This window comes from Triturus cristatus, chromosome 4_1 (assembly GCF_964204655.1).
Source record: "Triturus cristatus chromosome 4_1, aTriCri1.1, whole genome shotgun sequence".
NCBI classification, from domain to species: domain Eukaryota; kingdom Metazoa; phylum Chordata; class Amphibia; order Caudata; family Salamandridae; genus Triturus; species Triturus cristatus.
This window is the reverse complement of record NC_140585.1, coordinates 6,455,494-6,462,616: the sequence shown is the minus strand read 5'-3', so window position 1 is coordinate 6,462,616 and position 7,123 is coordinate 6,455,494. Positions and strand designations below refer to the sequence as shown.

Below are 7,123 nucleotides of genomic sequence, written 5' to 3'. Positions count from 1 at the left end.
AACGATGGTACAGTCCCGGGAGAAGGAGCAGCGACCATGGTACAGTCCCGGGAGAAGGAACAGCAACGATGGTACAGTCCCGGGAGAAGGAGCAGGGACCATGGTACAGTCCTGGGAGAAGGAACAGCGACAATGGTACAGTCCTGGGAGAAGGAACAGCGACGATGGTACAGTCCTGGGAGAAGGAACAGCGACGATGGTACAGTCCCGGGAGAAGGAGCAGGGACCATGGTACAGTCCCGGGAGAAGGAACAGCAACGATGGTACAGTCCCGGGAGAAGGAGCAGGGACCATGGTACAGTCCTGGGAGAAGGAACAGCGACCATGGTACAGTCCCGGGAGAAGGAACAGCAACGATGGTACAGTCCCGGGAGAAGGAGCAGCGACCATGGTACAGTCCCGGGAGAAGGAACAGCAACGATGGTACAGTCCCGGGAGAAGGAGCAGGGACCATGGTACAGTCCTGGGAGAAGGAACAGCGACAATGGTACAGTCCTGGGAGAAGGAACAGCGACGATGGTACAGTCCTGGGAGAAGGAACAGCGACGATGGTACAGTCCCGGGAGAAGGAGCAGGGACCATGGTACAGTCCTGGGAGAAGGAACAGCGACGATGGTACAGTCCCGGGAGAAGGAGCAGGGACCATGGTACAGTCCCGGGAGAAGGAGCAGCGACGATGGTACAGGGAGAAGGAAGAGATGTCTTTGGCAGTACAAGAGGTTTGAGTCACACTGAGGTCCCAGTATCTGCAGCTCCCGGCCAGGTTACCCCCCCCCCCCCCACTCTCGCCACGCCCCCCACAGGTGGGTCCCTTAATGTAATGTCTTGTACCAGGCTGCTGGGTCGCCACCCGCTGCAAAGATACTCCATGAGAGTGACTGTAGCTGGGACCTCTCAGACTGAGGAGTCTGGTAGCTCAGTAGGTCGTGCAACCGCTGCAGAGGTCTGTGTTCGCCCTCACGGGCACAGGGTCAGATCCTGCTGGGTCAGCGCAGCCTATCATCCTTCCGAGGTTGATACAGTGAGTGCTGTTGGGTAACAATGAACATGTTATTTAGCGCCAAGATACCCTTGTGGGTGAACATGCGCTTTACAAATAAACGTCATAATATTTATTGGTTTGACTCTTAATGTACATTGGCTTTTATCCTGTCGAAGCCAAGTGTGTAAAAATGTCAACAAAACCGATTCAAAACTGAAGGAAGGAAGAACAAGTCGGAATTGGGAGCGGTTCCTTTGCCCCTCAGGACCCAGCGCCTTAAGAGAGGAAAGCCGGGTCCGCGCGGTCACCAAGGAAGGCTTCTAGGCGCTAGGGGCGATGTGAAGGTGGAGATTAGGATCATTTCATACATTGTAAAGATGTTCGTGACCGTGAAGAGGAATGCGGAGCGAGAAGAGGAAACAGACAAGAATGCGCCTGTTCCGACCTAATTTGCATTTTTGACTTAAGCACAATGTGGTGAAACCTGTACATTTCCGTGGGGGGGGGGGGTGAGGGGGGGTACGTGCGCATCGCAGCGGAGGGGAGGAAGAGGAGGAGGTGGTGAAAGGACGGAGACAAACTTTAGACAATGTACCCCACAAGGAGTGGGGTCAACGCTGGAAGTCCTTGACATTGCAGTGCAGGAGAGGGCTTATGTCAGTGCAAACATTGCGTCTTGCCAAAAACCCTTAGCACTGGTGCAAAGTAACAAAAAGTGACGCTAACCCGTGCAAAGTCTTGATAAACTATTCATTCACTTTCCAATGACCCTTCACACCACCAATACCAACAAAAAGGTCGCAGTTTATTAACACATAAACATTTAAACATTTCCTTCTTCCTGCTCATACATACATTTCAATTGACTAATTTCCTTTCTTTTTACGTGGGGGAGGGGGGGTTGCATGGTCAAGGGGGTGTCTCGCCCCCTACTTTCCCCCTCCGCAGCTCGTGGCCTCCTCCCCTGATTGTGGGAGACCAACCTTAACCTAGGAGTGACCAATCGCGGTGACGCGGTCGCCCCTTTTTCCCGGGCTTGCGCCCCGGCTGGGGGGGAGGGGGAGGGGAGGGGTACTTTCCGCCTCCGGGCGGCGTTTGTCCCGGGCCTCCATTGGGTCCGGCTTTTCCTTCCCCGGCCTGGGTTCTTCTTCCTGTAGACAATGCTTTGAGCTATAATTTTACACCTACTCAGAGCCTGCAAAAAGTAGGAGAAATGTTTTTATATAAACTTTTCAAACATGACATGTTAGTAAAGTGGCCTCACTCTGCGCAGTGGAATGAACTCTCCACCAGAGCCTGAAAGGGGCAGTGAAAGCAAAGGGCTGAAGGAAATGGATAACCCATCACTGCCCCCATGTCGACCTCCCTGAGCCTGGGGGGTAGCTGCCAGTTGTGCAGAGTGTGCAGTGACACCGGGGTCCAGGAGACGGAAGGACCCATTGAACCCCAATTATAGCTGTATTTTACCACTCAGCCAGCTGACGGAGGGCCATCCTCACTGCCTGCACCAGGGCCCGCTTTCTACGTCACCGTACCGAACCACGCACTTTATATTTAAGCCAGGCAGCTGTTCACTGTGCCCCCCCCTTTCACACCTGCCTTTCTCTTTGCACGGGGCTATGACTGCGTGGCTCTGGGAAGGTTGGCACCGGGCTCTGGGAGGGTTGGCACAGTGTCTCTGGGAGGGTTGGCACCGGGCTCTGGGAGGGTGGGCACAGTGTCTCTTGGAGGGTTGGCACAGTGTCTCTGGGAGGGTTGGCACCGTGGCACTGGGAGGGTTGGCACAGTGTCTCTGGGAGGGTTGGCACCGTGGCTCTGGGAGGGTGGGCACCGTGGCTCTGGGAGGGTTGGCACCGTGGCTCTGGGAGGGTGGGCACCGTGGCTCTGGGAGGGTTGGCACAGTGTCTCTGGGAGGGTTGGCACCGTGGCTCTGGGAGGGTTGGCACAGTGTCTCTTGGAGGGTTGGCACCGGGCTCTGGGAGGGTGGGCACAGTGTCTCTTGGAGGGTTGGCACAGTGTCTCTGGGAGGGTTGGCACCGTGGCTCTGGGAGGGTTGGCACAGTGTCTCTTGGAGGGTTGGCACCGGGCTCTGGGAGGGTGGGCACAGTGTCTCTTGGAGGGTTGGCACAGTGTCTCTGGGAGGGTTGGCACCGTGGCTCTGGGAGGGTTGGCACAGTGTCTCTGGGAGGGTTGGCACCGTGGCTCTGGGAGGGTGGGCACCGTGGCTCTGGGAGGGTTGGCACCGTGGCTCTGGGAGGGTGGGCACCGTGGCTCTGGGAGGGTTGGCACCGTGGCTCTGGGAGGATGGGCACTGTGGCTCTGGGAGGGTTGGCACCGTGGCTCTGGGATGGTGGGCACTGTGGCACTGGGAGGGTGGGCACCGTGGCTCTGGGAGGGTTGGCACAGTGTCTCTGGGAGGGTTGGCACCGTGGCTCTGGGAGGGTGGGCACCGTGGCTCTGGGAGGGTTGGCACAGTGTCTCTGGGAGGGTTGGCACCGTGGCTCTAGGAGGGTGGGCACCGTGGCTCTGGGAGGGTGGGCACTGTAGCTTTGGGTGGGTTGGCACCGTGGCTCTGGGAGGGTGGGCACTGCGGCTCTGGGAGGGTGGGCACCGTGGCTCTGGGAGGGTTGGCACCGTGGCTCTGGGAGGGTGGGCACCTTAGCTCTGGGAGGGTTGGCACCGTGGCTCTGGGAGGGTGGGCACTGTGGCTCTGGGAGGGTGATTGCTGGAGCAGAGTTTTCGGTTGAAAATTTATTGGGTTTTTAAGCTCCAGTTTTGTCTATAAGTCGTGATTAAAAATACTAATTCATAATTAGTAATTATTTGTTTTGTGTGAAAATTTTGATTAACCAACACGATTAACAAAGAGAAATTACACGTGGGAATGCATACATGTTGCTTAATAATAATGTGCAGGTTTTATTAAATGAATGTTGCTAGGTGCTGTTTGTTTTAAAGCACAAAACGCTTTTGAAATAACGTGTACTAATGCTTAAATATGTTGCAGATGGCTAGTTAATTACATACACATAAGGGTATTAGTGGGAATTAACACTGTTTAATCATTGCGATGATGTAGTAACGTTGTTTGTATTTCTTTCGATTAAGATGGTTCGTTTTGGCCTAAGAGAAAATGGCTGCCGTTTACAGCCTGTATTCGAGTGATCGAATTTTGATGAGAGGGCCTTGCTGAACATGGTCGAGAGTCACCTGACCACAGCCTTCGCCTGGTTTAAAAGTTTTCCGTGAGGACAGCAGCTCTGGGCGTAAGTCCAAGTGCCTTGGACAAGGATAAGGCCACAATGAACAATGACAATGCTGCGGTGGCTCTGCTAGAGATATCAAGGAAGAGCGGCTTCGAAAGAAACATTTGTAAACTCGAGTTTCCTTCTTCCGTCTTTTTATTTTTGTGATTTTTCTGAGCGGAGATTTTCCAAATGTAGCGATGCTACATCCTTTCCTGCTCGCTCTGCTCAGCGGCTCAACGGAAATTCAGAACATTTTATGTTACTATTATTTTGTAATTTTTATTATAAAAATACTAGACTAGAGAGGGTCCGTGGTCATTGCATTCGGGATTTTTTGAGGCCACTTCTTCCCAAACTTGCGTTGGTGAGGATCGATGCTGTGAGGACGGCGACTTGGGAGACTTCTACTAAGAGACCTGTCCTGACCCATTTATGACATTTAGCTAGAATAGGTAACTATGAGAATAATGATTTTATTTTGATTGCCTTTCCATTTGAACTAATTTTAGATAAAGTAACATAATTTTAAATACAGTGTTGGTGGTTATTTCTTGTCAATTATTGAGTACTCTATTGTGATTATTGTTGTTTAAATCATGACTCAAGACAGTATCAATTTGGTCTCATTGACCTCGTTGTAGATGCAGGGTGTTTAGGAGGTTTCTCTCTCCATGGTTGGTACTGATAGAGTAATCTGAGTGTATGTTAGTGAAATGGGCCCAAGTGTGTGATGAGTGCATGTGCGTCTATCTGTGAAATTACTCTATTCGTGGAAGTAGGGAGAATTTATATGCCCTGATCTGCACCATGGGCACTGTAGCTTTGGGTGGGTTGGCACCATGGATCTGGGAGGGTTGGCACCGTGGCTCTGGGAGGGTGGGCACCATGGCTCTGGGAGGGTTGGCACCATGGCTCTGGGAGGGTTGGCACAGTGTCTCTGAGAGGGTTTGTAGCGTGGCTCTGGGAACGGTGGGCACTCTGGCTCTGGGAGGGTGGGCACTGTAGCTTTGGGTGGGTGGGCACCATGGCTCTGGGAAGGTTGGCACCGTGGCTCTGGGAAGGTGGGCACCGTGGCTCTGGGTGGGTGGGCACCCTCCTCTGGGACCCGCTGCCCTGTACCAGCTGCTGGGCGTAGGCACGGGGACCTCTCTGCTCGGCCTCACTCAACTGGACCATGGCTTCAAGGCCCTAAGGAGGGGAGTGGCGTCCCCTGTATATCGCTGTGCTGGACCATGGCTTCAAGGCACTAGAGAGGAGGCGGACCCTTCTCTGTGCCTCACTGTGGTGTACCATGGCTTCAAGGCCCTACGGAGGAGGAGGCCGTCCTCTGCACCTCGCTGCGCTGGACCATGGCTTCAAGGCCCTAGAGAGGAGGCGGACCCTTCTCTGTGCCTCGCTGCTCTGGACAATGGCTTCAAGGCCCTGGACAGGGGGGGAGCCCTCGGTGAGAAGGTGGCCTGATATATGCTGTCCATTAGTTCTAGTGGGCACCTTGTATCAGTCCAAACAACCCCTTATGGTGATAGGTAAAAGACAACCTTTATTGAAAGCTATCCTAGTGGTAGCTATGGAGAGCAGCCTTCAGGCTAAGTCTTGAAGGAATGTAAAGCAGCTTGTTTTACCAGTCTATAATCTCTTGAATGTTCAAATGTAAGGACAACCACACCAGGTATATATTTAAAATATATGTATTTAAGATCAAACACACCCCTCTAGTCTCTTTATGAGACTGGAGTTCGAAGTACTTAAGCTACAAGTGACCAATCATCAGTAATAGCACAAATACACGTTTGGGCCGTAGGGGCGTACCAAACCATATACCAAAAAAGTGGTATAAGAACCACGACTGAACTAGACACAAGGCCTAGAGCCTGTAGAATCGCTGGGACCCCAAGGAACCACCCAAGGTAGTGACACAGGGGACCCACGGGGACTGTATGCAGTGTGTAAACACAACCGCGGGTTCCCGTTATCTTCTATGGGCAATGTAGAGGTTGGAAATTTAAAGATTAGGGACACTTAGAATAGAGTCGGGACCAAACCCTTTTGGACTTAAGAAGTTCTAGGGCTAGCACCCACGGGAGCACCGGAGTACTCGAGTTACCTCACCCAGGGAAGCCGGGTGCATAGGTGTCTTTTGGTGTCGGGTCGCGTCGACGATTGCAATGGAAGCCTGCAAAGAACTGCTGCTGCCATGAAGAGGAGAAGTGTCCGAAGAGATCCAAGCCTGGATCTGGGATGTAAGGAACCTGAAAGCAGATGGGACAGAGTCTGGGTCACTAGCCAGTGACCGAGGGCAGGATGGACCAATGCCCACAGATGTCGGGTGCTTCAGGTGAGTAGATGGGTGTCTTGACTCATCAGCCACAAGGTCCAGGAGGCGTCAACAAAGTCTATGAGCCAGATTCAACCTGTCCCACGAAGTTTGTCGAGTGCTGCGATGTCGACGACCAGATTGGACCCAACAAGCCTTGGCAACAGCAAGTCACAGGAGTTCAGAGAAAGGATTGCGGTGCAGACCTGTAAGGTCTGAGGGACTCACCCAGCGAGGGTAAGTTAGGGCACATGTGGAGCAACCAGGAAAGCCCCAGCAGAAGAGAAGTTGCCATCGTGGGGACCTGCTAGCCAACGGGTTAGTGATCGTGAAGGAGCCTCAAGCGGTCGCACTTGAAACTGGCCCACGGGTCCCTCGTGGAGTGGAGGCCAGCAATCTTCGGTGCAGGACGTGCTCAAGGCTGGGGCTACTCGAAGCCCAAAGCACAACTTCGAGAAATCCCAGGAAGATAGTGTTGCCTCAAAAGATCACGGTGTCCAGGGCTCACGGTTCCACGTCACCCACGATAGCCACGGGCCTTAGCTTTGCTGTGGACTCAGGGTAGCCTCGGAGAAGTCT

The 7,123-nt window shown here is 53.3% G+C and overlaps 1 long non-coding RNA gene across 1 annotated transcript; it reads left to right on the top strand.

The window, feature by feature from the left end:
• Positions 1–403: 403 nt before the first annotated feature.
• LOC146839267 (uncharacterized) lies at positions 404–4,760 on the top strand. Its single transcript, XR_014980675.1, has 2 exons — positions 404–719; positions 4,091–4,760. It is a non-coding gene; the product is annotated as an uncharacterized LOC146839267 (long non-coding RNA).
• The last annotated feature ends 2,363 nt before the right edge of the window (positions 4,761–7,123 follow it).